Source organism: Elgaria multicarinata, chromosome 3, assembly GCF_023053635.1.
Source record: "Elgaria multicarinata webbii isolate HBS135686 ecotype San Diego chromosome 3, rElgMul1.1.pri, whole genome shotgun sequence".
Classification (NCBI taxonomy): domain Eukaryota; kingdom Metazoa; phylum Chordata; class Lepidosauria; order Squamata; family Anguidae; genus Elgaria; species Elgaria multicarinata.
The window spans coordinates 171,409,977-171,425,381 of NC_086173.1; the positions used below are offsets into that span (position 1 = coordinate 171,409,977).

The 15,405-nt window shown below is 45.2% G+C and overlaps 1 protein-coding gene across 1 annotated transcript in view; it reads left to right on the top strand.

Moving 5' to 3' along the window:
• The window catches only part of LOC134395783 (zinc finger and SCAN domain-containing protein 16-like), a 101,252-nt gene that overhangs the window by 79,325 nt on the left and 6,522 nt on the right, over positions 1–15,405 (top strand). The window lies entirely within an intron of this gene.

Here is a 15,405-nt window from a genome sequence, read left to right on the forward strand (position 1 = left end):
GAGACTGAAAGAACTGGGCATGTTTAGCCTGGAGAAGAGAAGATTGAGGGGAGACATGATAGCACTCTTCAAATCCTTAAAAGGTTGTCACACAGAGGAGGGCCAGGATCCCTTCTCGATCCTCCCAGAGTGCAGGACATGGAATAACGGGCTCAAGTTAAAGGAAGCCAGATTCCAGCTGGACATCAGGAAAAACTTCCTGACTCTTAGAGCAGTACGACAATGGAATCAGTTACCTACGGAGGTACCTTGGCCTTGACCTGAGCCATTTCTTTCATTCTCTAATCCCTCTTCCTTGTCTGGGATCCTCCCTCCTGCTCCAGGTCCAGGGGATGTTGGCCAGAGCACCCACAGATTTCCCTGAGGCAGAGAAGGCTCCAACGGGCATCACACAGAGGCCGCTGGATGGGCGAATCTTGCAGGAGGGAGACGGACGACCCTCCTCACTGGGTAAGGATTAGTGGACGTATTTACCCATGGTCTCCCTCCCTCAATTATGCCTGAAGTGTATGAGCTGTCTTAATGTTCTCCTTGAGCCTGATTTTGCTGGGGGAGATACTCAAAAAGGAAATGTTTAGTAATGTGGTTCGAGGGTATCAGACCCACTCTGGCCCACTCTCTAGTGTGAGTCTTACACACTCCAAAACTAAGGTCCTCCTCCAGGTGCCTACTCAGAGGGAAGATCGGAGGACGACAACAAGGGAGAGGCCTTCTCTGTGGTGGCCCCCCAACTGTGGAACAATCTCTCCAATGTGGTTCACATGGCACAGAATTTTTTATCTTTTCAGTGCCAGGTCAAGCAATATGTAATTAACAATATGTAATTAGAAATATGTAATTAGCAATATGTAATTAATTAGCCTGGGTCTGTTTTTTTAGGTTCATAGTTTTAAAGCTTGTTATAGAAGTTTTATATGTATATGTATATTGTATGTTTTCTCATTTTAAAATATTTGGATATTGTTTTTAAGTTCTTCGGCTATGATATGGTTAACAAATGCAATAAATAAATAAACACTGAAAATAAACAATGAAAATGGGAATAGTTAAGAATGTTAACTTACCTTCTCACGTCCCCACCTTCTTTACCTTCCTCACAGGGAGCAAAACAACCGGCAGGGGAAATGAACTGATCCTGGGGGGTCCTTCTGGGCCTCGTTGGCTTGGTGGTGGAGTGGAAGCGGTTTCTGCACAGGCTGGGCAGGTAGGGGAGTCCTGGGGGCCTCCGTCTCCTGCACATCTCTTTGGTCCCGGAAGAACCTGCCCCTTTAGCCTTTACTCTTCTCCAAGATGGCTGCTGGGAAGGCCTTGAAGGTCACTCACAATGCTTTGGCATTCAGAAAGAGGACCTCACCATCCTTGTCTTCATGGATTGCTACATAATGCTTAAAGAGAACATCATTTCTTCTTCTTCTTTCAGGGTCTGGTGACCTTTGAGGAGGTGGCCGTGCATTTCTCGGAGGAGGAGTGGGCTCTGCTGGATCCAGGCCAGAGGACTCTGCACAAAGAAGTCATGGAGGAGAATCGTGGGATCCTGGCCTCTCTGGGTAAGGAATGGGATTCCTCTGAGTAAGGCTCCCTCTCTGCCTTCTTGCCAGATCCTGGAAGGTGGCATTTCAGCTCTTCTTTCTTTGTGTCAGTGCAGAATACAAATGTCATTGACTCCGAAGACCTGACAAAACATTGAGAAAAGCCCATTGATGGACTTGCTCTGTGGCAGAGATGGCTGCCAAGCTATCTTACTTTGCTGCTATAATTGCATCTGGGTAATATTGAAGATGTTACAGATATTATCTTAATGGTCTTCATGGAGGAGAGGAGAGTTAAGCCTTATCAGAAGACAGCTCTGGACAGCTTGCTTTTCATTTTAAGATATAAGTAGACATTGAAAATAACCATTAGGGTTGAATTCCCACTTTCCAGTTCCCAGTTAAATGATCAGCTAGGAGAAAATTGCAGACTATAAGTGTATTTTATTTTTACAGTATTTTATGTTGTTCATTTATTCTCTCAACTTCTTTATATGAGTTATTCCATATAAATGAAAGCATTGTATGGCAGTCTAGTTCTCAGTTCTATTAATCTTCGGGATATTTAATTTCTTTAGAAGGATCTCCCTCATCAACTTTTTTTTTTGTCCTGTGAATCAAATCAGCAACCATTTGTTTTGTTCCAAGATTTCAAGACGATTTCTGTGTTTATACTTGCAGGAGATCACAGGGAGAGCAAGAAAAATGGCCTACACCAGAGAAGGAAAAGTGAAACTGAAGAGAAGAGGGAAACCGAATCCATTTTTTTTGAAGAATCAGATGTCTGTGAAACTCCAATACAACAAGCACCAAGTAAAAAGAACATTCGTAAAAGAAAGAAACAGAGTAAAACTCAGAAGATTCATCCTAACAAATATCAAAAGTTTCAATGCTTAGTGTGTGGAAAAGAATTCAATTTTAACTCACAACTTAACTTGCATCAAGGAATTCACACTGGAGAGAAGCCCTATAAATGCTTAGAGTGTGGGAAGAGCTTTGTTCTGAGCTCACACCTTAAGCAGCATCAACGAATTCACACTGGGGAGAAGCCCTATAAATGCTTAGAATGCGGGAAGAGCTTTGCTCTCAGTGCAAACCTTAAGATGCATCAAAGAATTCACACTGGGGAGAAGCCCTATAACTGCTCAGAGTGCGGGAAGAGTTTTGTTCTGAGCTCACACCTTAAGCAGCATCAAAGAATTCACACTGGGGAGAAGCCCTATAAATGCTTAGAATGCATGAAGACCTTTGCTCAGAGCACACACCTTAAGCTGCATCAAAGAATTCACACTGGGGAGAAGCCCTATAAATGTTTAGAGTGCAGAGAAACCTTTGCTCAGAGCATACACCTTAAGCGGCATCAAAGAACTCACACTGGGGAGAAGCCCTATGAATGTTTAGAATGCGGGAAGAGCTTTGCTCACAGCAAAAGCCTTAAGCTGCATCAAGGAAGTCACACTGGGGAGAAGCCCTATAAATGCTTAGAATGCGGGAAGAGCTTTGCCCACAGCGCAAGCCTTAAGCAGCATCAAAGAATTCACACTGGGGAGAAACCCTATAAATGCTTAGAATGTGGGAAGAGCTTTACTCAGAGCACACACCTTAAGCACCATCAAGGAATTCACACTGGGGAGAAGCCCTATCAATGCTTTGAGTGCGGGAAAAGCTTTACTCGCAGCACAGGCCTTAAACAGCATCAAAGAATTCACACTGGGGAGAAGCTCTATAAATGCTTAGAATGAGGGAAGAGCTTTACTCAGAGTGCTTACCTTAAGCAGCATCAAGGAATTCACACTGGGGAGGAGCCCTATAAATGCTTAGAATGTGGGAAGAGCTTTGCCCAGAGCATATAACTTCAACAGCATCAAAGATTTCACACTGGGGAGAAGCCCTATAAATGCTTAGTCTAGCATTTATAGCATCATAGAATAGTAGAGTTGTTTCGGGCCTACAGGGCCATCGAGTCTAAACCCCTGCTCAATGCAGGAATCCACCCTAAAACATACCTCACAGATGGTTGTCCAGCTGCCTCTTGAAGGCCTCTAGTGTTTGACAGCCCACAACCTTCCAAGGTAACTGGTTCCATTGTCGTACTGTTCTAACAGGAGGTTTTTCCTGATGTCCAGCTGGAATCTGCCTTCCTGTAACTTGAGCCCATTATTCTGTGTCCTGCATCCTGGAATGATTGTGAACAGATCCTAGCCCTTCTCTGTGTGACAACCTTTCAAGTCATTGAGGAGTAGGGATGTGCTCCGCTTCTCCTCAAACCGGAGAAGCAGGAGCAGAGCGGGGGGCTTCGCCTACCCTTAAGTCGGAGGCAAAGAGGATTGGGGGGCCGGCGGAGTGTTGCGAAGAGGATCGAGGTGAAGGCGGATCCTTCCTCTCGATCTGGAGCTCCGCCAGAAAGGTAAGTGGGGTTTACCGGGCTCTGCCGCTGTCGATGTTGCCCATGCGGTGACACCAGCAGGGCCTGGTAAACCCCCCTCCCTCCTCTCCCTTACTTGCGTCCGTCCGCAGTCCCTCGGCTTCTTCAATTGAGTCCGCGGGCTCAGACTTCCTGGTTGAGCCACGGGCTCAATTGAAGAAGCCGAGGGACCGGGGACGGACGCAGGTAAGGCCCCCCTCCCCCTTGGTCCCTTACCTGGCTCTCCCGCTGTCGCAGCATGAGCGGTGGTGGCGGGAAGGCCAGGTAAACCGCTCTCCCTTACCTGCGTACGTCCGCGGTCCCTCGGGTTCTTCAATTAAGCCCACGGCTCAACCAGGACGTCTAGATCGCACTTGCGTCCCAGACGTCCTGGTTGAGCCACGGGCTCAATTGAAGAAGCCGAGGGACCGTGGACGGACGCAGGTAAAGCACCCTCCCCCTTGTTCCCTTACCTGGCTCTCCCGCTGTCGCAGCACGAGCGGTGGTGGCGGGAAGGCCAGGTAAACCGCTCTCCCTTACCTGCGTACGTCCGCAGTCCCTCGGCTTCTTCAATTGAGCCCACGGCTCAACCAGGAAGTCTAGGCCACACTTGCGGCCCAGACTTCCTGGTTGAGCCATGGGCTCAATTGAAGAAGCCGAGGGACCGCGGATGGACGCAGGTAAGGCCCCCATCCCCCTTGGTCTCTGCAGGTAAGGGAGAGGAGGGAGGGCGGCCTTACCTGGCGCCACTCTCCTCCACTGCAGAGCTCCGAATCGGAGCCGGAGCTCCACGGCGAAGAGGAGCGGACTATGGGCGGAGAGGCGCGGAGTGGAGCGGGCCGGACCGATCTGAAAATTTCAGATCGGCCTGCGGGGCGGATCGGGGGGTCCATGCACACCCCTATTGAGGAGTGCTATCATATCTCCCCTCAATCTTCTTCTCCAGGCTAAACATGCCCAGTTCTTCAAGTTTCTCCTCATATGGCTTTGTTTCTAGGCCCCTGATCATCCTCTGAACATGCTCCAGCTTGTCTGCATCCTTCTTGAAGTGTGGTGTGCAGAACTGGGTGAAATACTCAAGTTGTGGCATAGCAAGGGCCGCATTGAGGGGAACCAGTAGCTCAAGTGATTTGGAAGCTATTCTTCTTTTAAAGCAGCCCAAAATAGCATTTGCTTTTTTTGCAACCACATCATCCTGTTGGCTCATATTCATCTTGTGATCTACAACAATTCCAAGGTTCTTCTTGTTTGAAGTATTGCTGAGTCACATATCCCCCTCTTGTAAATGTGCATTTGGTTTCCTTTTCCTAGATGTAGAACTTGGCATTTATCCCTATTCAATTTCATTATGTTTTTTTTCAGTCCAGCACTCCAGCCTATCAAGATCACTTTGAAGTTTGTTTCTGTCTTCCAGGGTATTATCCATCCCACCCAATTTGGTGTCATCTGCAAACTTCATAAGTGTTTCCTGCACCTCCTTTATCATTTAATAAAAATGTTGAAGAGCACTAGGCCAGGACTGAGCCCTGCGGTACCCCACTCATAACCTCCCCCCAGATTGAGAAGGTACTGTTGATAAGCATTCTTTGAGTCTGATTCTGTAGCCAACTATGTATCCACCTAATCGTTGTTCCATCTAGCCCACTTTTAGCTCTTTTGTTAAATCAGAATATCATGGGGCACTTTGTCAAAAGCTTTGCTGAAGTCAAGATATATTACATCCACAGCATTCCCACAGTCCACAAGGGAGGTTAACCAATCAAACATTGAGATCAGATTAGTCTGACAGGATTTGTTCTTGGCAAATCCTTGTTGGATTTTAGTAATCATTGCATTCTTTTCAAGTTGCTTCCAGATTGACTTCTTTAGAATCTGCTCCAGAATTTTCCAAGGGATAGATGTCAAACTGACTGGTCTGTCTTTTCCGAGGTTCCTCCTTTTTGCCCTGTTTGAAGAAGAGACAAAGTTAACCCTCCTCCAGACATACGGCACCTCACTCGTCTTCCATGATTTCGCAAAGATAATAGACAGTGGTTCTGAGAGTTCTTCCGCTAGCTCCTTCATTACTCTAGGATGCAGTTCATCAGGCCCTGGAGATTTGAACTCATTCAAGGAAATTAGGTGGTCTTTGACCATTTGTTTATCAATCTCTGACTGCAATACTTCCCCCTCAACTTCTGCGTCACTTTTTCCAGGGGTGTGTGTCATAGACCCTCTTTTGGGAGAAGACTGAGCCAAAGTAGGAATTGAGCACTTCAGCCTTTTCTTTGTCATCTGTTATCAATTACTCATCCTCGTTAAGCAGTTGAACTACCATTTCTTTCCTGTGTGTTTTACTATTCAAGTATCTGAAGAAAGCCTTTTTATTGCTTTTAGCTCCCCGCTAATCTCAGCTCATTCTCAGGTTTAACCTTCCTGGCGAGTCCATGGGTCTTCACAACATACCTGGGTTTCAATCCCACACAGCAGGAAGTCTCCCACAACAACTACTCTACTCTTCTTCTTGGTTGACCGACCTTCTGAGTTTTGTTCACTGCTGCATTGTGTCTCCTGTAATTCTTCCTCTGCAGACTGTCCTCCAGTGGCATCCTCCAGTAGCTGAAAGTGGTTGTTTAGCTCTAATTGTTACACCGGTGTAGAATGCCTTCTAGTTCTTCTGCTCCTAACTGTCACCCTTTTCCAGGGAGTTTCCTCTTCATGTCGAGTTCAGGCAGGAACATGAACATTGCGCACACTTTGCAGGTCACCAGTGCTAGAGACTCCTTTCTGTCCATATTGTCTACTGATTATAGGAGAATTGCCTGTGCTTTGTCCTATCTTCTCTGAAGGTGCACAACCAGAAGACCTGAGGAAAACACCTGGAAAGGCAAGTGTTCTTCAACAAATTAAAGTGCTTCAATGACAACTATCAACAGTATGGGATATGGGGGTGGGGGGTTTTAGTGAACCAAAGCAATTTCAAATCACCAAATATAACTATTAAATAATGATTATAAGTTATTCACAGCAACCTTGGCAGAAAGACTGAAGAAAGTCCTACAAAAATTCATTCATGAGGATCAAGGTGGCTTCTTACCCAAAAGACAGATGGGAGACAATGTAAGAACGTTTTTAAATGTTGTGGAATATCTGGCGAAATATCGTGTTTGCAGAGAAAGCATTTGACAACCTTAGTTGGATTTTTTTACTTAGAACCTTAGAAGAACTGGACTTTGGAGTAAATGTCATAAAGTGGGTGAAATCCATCCATAACACTCAAAAAACACAAATAATGATTAATGGAGATGTGTCCAAATCACGTGAAATACAAAGAGGGACAAGACAGGGCTGCCCACTGTCACCGCTACTGTTTATTTTAGTGTTGGAATTGCTGGATTCAGATATAAGACAAGCTGAGAGAATTGGAGGAGTAAAGATAAAAAAAAAGAGAGACCTATAAGTTGAGGGCATTTGCGGATGATCTGGTCTTGACTCTGGAAGATCCTTTAAAGGGTTTCGAAATTTTGATAGAAAAGACAGGTTTTCAAATTGAAAAGAAGGTAAAATATTTGGGAATTGTTTTGACAAACATGAATTGTATGTTATTTCATAATAATTTTGTTAAGGTTTGGAATGAAGTTTAAAAAGTTTTGCAAGATGGGAAAAGGTTCAACTGTCACTTTGGGGGAGAATTGCAACAATTTAAATGAATGTTTTACGTAGAATGTTATTTTTGTTTCAAACAATATCTATTGTAACATTGGATTTACCATTTGTGCAGTGGCAGAGAGAGAGAGAGAGATCTACGTTTATACGGCAAGGAAAAAAACCAAGGGTTAAAATTAAAATATTGCAGGATGTAAAAGAAAGAGGAGGCCTGGGCCTACCAGACCTCAAAGTGTATTTTTCAGATTGCTGTTTAATGTGGATGAAAGATTGGGTGTTGCTGAAAAATAGGAGACTGTTGTAACTGGAAGGACACGAATTGAGATTTGGATGGCATGGCTATTTGTGGTACGATAAAGCCAAGGTTACTGTAGAATTTAATAATCATAGTGTAGAATTTAATAATCATAACCTAAGACATTGTTTTAAGAATATGGAACAAATATTAACCAAGGTTCTGTCAGAAAATACCACTTTGGGTATCAGCCCAGGGTGCTATTTATATAAGGGAATTGCCTAAATGCCTAAATGGTTGACATATAATAATGTATTACAAATGTCACAAGATGAATATACGTTAAAATCAAGGGAGGAACTGCTGAAAGAAGGTCATGCGTGTTTTGGTATGTACAAATTAGGTTTCTTTGTGCACAAGTCATGAAAAGGTTTAAAATAGACAAAAGAATGGTGGGTTTGAGCAATCATAATCTGAATTTGAAATGCCGTTATGTACAAATGATGAACATGTTATCTCAAAGATATTTAAAGTTTTATTAAAGTACGAGATGGAGGATGAGCAGGTGAAAGACTGTATGATAAAATGGGCTCAAAACTTTGGATACAACGTTTCAATGGAACAGTGGGAGAATATGGGGGGGGGGAGATTTGAAATTTACATTATGTTCAAGACTTAAAGAGAATTTGTATAAGATGATGTACAGATGATATATGTGTCCTGTAAAGTTGGCTAAAATGTATAAGAGTGCCCCGTGCAACTGTTGGAAATTAGGAAGAGGAGGAGGAGGAACCTTTTATCATCTTTGGTGGACTTGTAAAAAAGCCAAAGCATTCTGGATACAAATACACTCTTGAATTCAGAAAATACTAAAGACTAACATACAAATGAAACGGGACCCTTCCTACTGGGACTAATGGATAAACAGCTGAAAGAGAAGGGGGAAGTTTATTTCTATATATGACAATGGCAGCGAGAGCGTTGTATGCACAAAAATGGGAGAATGAAACATCAACAATGAATGAATTGTTGGCAAAGAGATGGCAAAACTCACATCGATAATGAGAGAAAAGTCCACATCCATGTTTATATCTGAATGGAAACCTCTGATAGCATTTCTGCAAAAAACAGAGAAATGATGTGTTTGTCTGTGGAGATATAGTTAAGATAGAAGAAAGAAATGAATTTGTTTATTGTGTTACATGTAATCGAGGAACGAGAAAGGATAGTTCGCATTTCTGATATGAAGAAAGCCGAAACTACACCTTAACCATAGATGGTTTTTTTATTGTATTTTTGTTTGTACATTTGTTTGTACTCTTTGTAATGTTCTTGTGGTATGGATGTCTCTGATGTTTGAAATAATAATAAAAAATTATGCTAGGAAGACACGTTGTCTGTGCCTTTGGGCAAAAATAAATAGAAGGCAGTAGTTTTTAATATATAAGGTGCCTGAAATCACACAACTACCCAAACCACTAGTGAAGAGAGATGATTAACAAGAAACCCATTTATGGTTTGGGTAGTTGTGTGCTTTCCGGCACTTTATATATATTAGTCTGTGCCTTTGGGGACAGTACTATACGGCTGCCACGGGGAAGAATTTACTAAATAGCGCCCGCCTTGCCTTGCCTCACTGGTCACCGCCACTAACGCCACCTCGCCCCATGCTGCTGCTGCCACTACTGCTGCCGCAGTAGCCTCTCCCACATGGATTGTCCACCCAGGCGCAAATATTCCTCAGCCAGGCTAATGGCGAATGAGATCTGTGCACTTCCCCGAAGCCCAGAAAACGTGCAGCCTGCTCCCCTATGCCCCCCACACTTTCCCCAGAGGTTTTATAATTAATTGAAAATCCCCCTTCCCCGGAGTCCCCCAGAGGGTATGAAAACCCAGAGATTCTGGGGGGAAAGTGCCAGGTGGTAGCCATAGCTGCACTCATGGGACAATCCTCATGGCCATGGGGACTCACAGCGTCAGGCAAAGCTTATTTTTCCTAGATCAGCAGGCAAGTGCTTAAGCCAGGACTACTCTGACAGCTTTGGAAGGTGTTGGCTCCAGAGAAAGTTCCTTCCCCACAGTCGGACATGCCGTGGGGACTTTTCTTCCACATTTTCAGCACTCCATGCTTGTGTGAATTTTCTATGCATCATCAAGGTTGATTGATGAAATATTCTACTCCAGTTGTATTCGTTCTTCTTGAACGGTGTCTTGAACAGAGGCTCTGCTCTACTGAAAGGTTTTTCCACATTCCAGTTACTATTAGAATTTACTGGACTCTTCCTTACATGTGACCTTCAATGTGATTTCAAGCCTTTGCTATGATGGACGCTCACTGCACAGTTTGAGCACTGATGGAGCTTCTGCCTGCATGAATTCTTTGATGCTATTTAAGATGTATTGCTTTGACTGAAGCTCTTTCCGCACTCTGGGCATTGAAGGGGCTTCTCCCCTGAGTGCATACTTTGATGGGATGAAAGACTTGCACAATGAGTGAAAAACTTTCCAAGAGCATTTATATGGCATCTCCCCAAAGTGGATTCCTCCATGGGTTTGAAGTTGCGAACTGTGAATGAACCTCTTTCTACACTCCAGTACAGAAGGTGAGCAATTTCTGCTACACTCTTGTTTACCACCTTTCCCTTGCAAACTGCTTAAAGGTATCTCTCTTAAGGTATAGTCCTCTGACTAAAACGTAAATCAATAAACAAAAAACCTACAGTTTGCAAAACGATGTTAAGGATGTACACTTTTCCATCAAGCACCAAAAAGCGGGGAAATTGGGAGTTAAGGCTCACCAGCCTTAACGCCACATCCTCCCTAAGGAGGCAGAAAGTACCAGTGAAATTCTCATGCTCCCAAAGCAGATATAAACCATGAGGACAGGATGGAGAATAGGATATGCAGAGGTGACTGTGGGGTTGTGGAAAACTGATGACAAACAACTTAGAGCCACCTACTTATTTTTTTGTTGTTTAGAGCAGCCATTCCCCAACCTGGTGCCCTCCAAAGGTGTTGGACTACAACTCCCATCATTACAAGTCAGTATGTCCCATGGTCAGGAATGCTTGGACAGCAGGATGGGGAACGTGGGGTGGTGGCTCCAGGCAAGCCCCCACCCCACCCCACTTACCTGCTCCATCACCACTGGGCCCGGGCTTGAACTGAGCACCCTTGTCCACGCAGAACCAAGGCCACACCTGCAGCTTTGCTTCAGGGTGGACCCAGGGGCTCTATTCAAGCCTGGGCCAGGCGACGACGGAGCAGGTAAGAACCCCCCCTCCCGCTTAGACCCTTATCTGGATCCGCCGCTGAATGAGCTGCGGCAACTCCAGGCAACCCCCCTCCTGACTGGCCCCTTATCTGGACCCGCCGCTGCACGAACTGCGGGGACGGCGGCTCCAGGCAAGCCCCCCCCATACCGCACCACTTAACTTCTCCGTCATGGCCAGGCCCGGGCTTGAATCGAGCCCCCAGGTCCACCCAGAAGCAAGGCTGAAGGTGCGGGCTTGCTTCCGGGTGGACCAGGGAGCTCAGTTCAAGCCCGGGCCCAGCGACGACGGAGCAGGTAGGTGGGGTGGGGTGGGGGACTTGCCTGGAGCTGCCATCGCAGTTCGTACAGCGGCGGCGATGGGTTCAGGTTAGGGCCCAGGCGGGAGGGGGGGTTCTTACCTGCTCAATTGTCGCCTGGCCCAGGCTTGAATTGAGCTTCCGGGTGGACCAGGGCGCTCAGTTCAAGCCCGGGCCCAGTGACGATGGAGCAGGTAAGTGGGGGCGGCTTACCTGGCAGTGGGGCCAGGCAGGAGGGAGGGTTCTTACCTGCTCCATCGTCACAGTCCAACACCTTTGGAGGGCACCAGGTTGGGGAATGGCTGTTCTAAACCAAAAAAGAAGTAGGTGGCTCTAAGTTGTTTATCATCAGTTTTCCACAACCCCACAGTCACCTCTGCATATCCTAATCTCCATCCTGTCCTCATGGTTTATCTGCTTTGGGAGAATGAGAATTTCACTGGTACTTTCTGCCTCCTTAGGGAGGATGTGGCGTTAAGGCTTGTGAGCCTTAACTCCCAATTTCCCCGCTTTTTGGTGCTTGGTGGAAAAGTGTACATCCTTTACGTTGTTATGTAAACTGTAGGTTTTTTGTTTATTGAATTTCATGGCTTTTTGTAAAAGATGACCAGATACCTTTTAAATCTAAGATGTACCTATTACATATGACTTGGAAGTCACATGTAATAGCCACATCAGAGATTTAAATGAATTTTAAAATACTGCTTCCAAAAACTGCATTTGCCTTGTATGCTGCAACCTTACACTGTTAGCTCACATTGAGAAATCCGTTCAAAAGGTTACTTTTTTCCACCTGGCTGTCCCAAAGCACATATCCCATATGACTTGGACTCGTTCCAATCTCGTCTCTCCTAACTTAGTTCCTATCCGGTGTCTCCCCTCTTCTCAGCTGCCTTTTTCGTGTTCCTTATGGAACTGTCGCTCTGTTGCTTCTAAGGCCCCTGTCATCCAGGACTTGTTTATCTCTAGGTCTCTCCACCTCCTTGCTCTTACTGAGACCTGGCTTCCTGCCCATGATACCGCCATCTCTGCTGCTCTCTCTCTTGGAGGACTCTCTTTCTCTCACACTAGTCGCCCAGAGGGTCGGGGTGGTGGTGTGGGTCTTTTATTATCTAGTTTGTGCCAGTTCCAGCCTCTTTCCATTCCATCTTCACATTGCTTCTCCTCCTTTGAGGTACATGTGGTGAGGCTCTTCGCTCCATTGCGACTGCGGATTGCAGTTCTGTACCGCCCCCCAGGCTCGTCCTCAAAATTTATCTCTGATTTTGATTCGTGGCTGTCCTTTTTCCTCTCTGATAACTGTCCTACTCTTATTTTGGGTGATTTCAATATTCATGTGGATGACCCTCAAGATGCTGCAGCTCTACGATTTCACTCATTATCTTCCTCTTATGATCTTAAGCTTTGGTCTGATGCACCCACACATTCCCCTGGACACTGTCTGGATCTTGTTCTCACTCGGAATTGTCTGTGTTGGACTTTTCTACTGCTCACTTTCCGTTGTCAGATCATCACCTAGTTTCTTTCAATACTACTCATAATCCTCCTCCTTCACGTCCCGCTTCTCGCTCTTGTCGCAACTTGCAATCTATCAATTATGAGGCTTTTTCCCAGTCTCTAGCCTCCTCCCTTCCTTCTGTCTGTTCGGCTGTCTCCTTGGACTCAGCTGTCTCCTTCTTTAATTCCTCCTTATCTTCAACTCTTGATAATCTTGCTCCATCTACAACTCGGATAGTTCGCCCTTCTCAACCCCAACCGTGGCTCACCTCTTTCCTCCGCTACCTTCGCTCTTGTTCCCGGGCAGCTGAACGCCTTTGGCGTAAGACCAGGGACAGGGCGGACTTTGTCCATTACAAATTTGTACTCTCCTCTTTCTCTTCTGCCATCTCACTGGCCAAACAGCAGTACTACTCAACGCTGATCCAGTCAAATGCTAGGCATCCTCAGCGGCTCTTTGCGTCCTTCAATTCTCTTCTGAAGCCTAATCCGCCATCTCTCCCCGCCTCTCTGTCTGCTAATAACTTTGCCTCTTTTTTCAATGCTAAAATCCAAACTATCCGCTCTGATCTGGCCAGCTCTGCTCCTCTTCCAGTTCCTGTTCCTCATCTGTCAGTTCCTCCTGCAAATTTCTCTGCGTTTCCTTCGGTCTCAGCGGATGAACTGTCTACAATACTGCACTCTTCGAAGCCTTCCACTTGTTCTCGTGATCCGATTCCTTCTCGTGTCTTTATTAATCTTATTCCTGCTGTCCTCCCTTCCTTGCTTCATATTATTAATCTTTCTCTGTCCTCTGGTTCATTTCCTTCTAATTTTAAACATGCTACAGTCTCTCCCATTCTCAAGAAACCTACTCTTGATAGGCTATCTCTGTCTAACTACCGACCTGTCTCTTTGTTGCCATTTGTTTCAAAGATCCTGGAGCGGGCGGTCTACTCTCGCTGTCTTGACTTTCTTTCTAGTAACTCTGCTTTGGATCCACTTCAATCTGGATTCTGTCCTCTGCATTCCTCCGAAACAGCCCTTACTAAGATCACCAATGATCTCCTTACTGCCAAGTCTAAAGGCCATTATTCCGTTCTTATTCTCCTTGATCTAACTGCAGCCTTTGACACGGTTGATCATGATCTTCTCTTAGATTCCCTTCATGACCTTGGATTTTGTGGCTCTGTCTATAACTGGTTTGCCTCCTATCTAGCGGGTCGCTCTTTCAGCGTGTTGGCTAATGGCAGCTCGTCTTCCTCCTTTCCCCTTTCAGTAGGGGTTCCGCAAGGCTCGGTGCTTGGCCCGTTGTTGTTTTCCTTATACATGTTGCCCTTGGGCAAGCTTATTCAATCTCATGGCCTCCAATATCATCTGTACGCCGATGATACACAACTATATCTGTCATCTCCGGAACTTTCTCCTGATGTTCACGATCGTATCTCGACATGTCTTTCAGATATCTTAGCTTGGCTGCTTCATCGTCGTTTGAAACTCAATATGGCAAAGACTGAATTGCTCGTTTTTCCTCCTAAACCTTCTCCTCATCTCTCATTCTCTCTTACTGTCAATGATGTTATGCTTACTCCGGTCAAGGAAGCTCGTAGCCTTGGCTTTATATTTGACTCCTCGCTCTCCTTTATTCCTCATATTGAGGCAGTAGCTAAATCTTGTCGATTTTTCCTGTATAATATTGCCAGGATTCGATCATTTTTGTCTGTCTCTTCCGCCAAGACGCTTGTTCATGCACTGGTTATTTCACGGTTGGACTACTGCAACCTTCTTCTCCCTGGCCTTCCTTCCTCTCACATCAGTCCGTTGGTTTCTGTTCACCACTCTGCCGCAAAGATCATCTTCTTGGCTCGCCGCTCTGACCATGTTACTCCGCTTCTGAAATCTCTTCATTGGCTTCCAATTCACTTCAGAATCCACTATAAACTTCTCCTGTTAACCTTCAAAGCTTTTCACGGTCTAGCTCCTTCCTATCTCTCCTCTCTCATCTCACACTATTGCCCCACTCGTGCTCTTCGCTCCTCTGATGCCATGTTTCTCGCCTGCCCAAGGGCCCCTACTTCCCTTGCTCGGCTTCATCCATTTTCTTCTGCTGCCCCTTACGCCTGGAACGCTCTTCCAGAACATTTGAGAACTACAAGTTCAATCGCAGCTTTTAAAGCTCAACTAAAAACTTTTCTTTTTCCTAAAGCTTTTAAAACTTGATGTTGTGTGGACTTTATACTGTTAGTTTTACCCTACCCTGTGCCTGCTTACCCTACCCAGTGCCTGTTTGCATTCTCTTCCCCTCCTTATTGTTTTACTATGATTTTATTAGATTGTAAGCCTATGCGACAGAGTCTTGCTATTTACTGTTTTACTCTGTACAGCACCATGTACATTGATGGTGCTATATAAATAAATAAATAATAATAATAATAATAATAATAATAATAATAATAATAATATATTTTGTAATAGGCAGGTGGAAAGAAGCTAACCTTTTGGATGGATTTCTCAATGTGAGCTAACAGTGTAAGGTTGCAGCATAC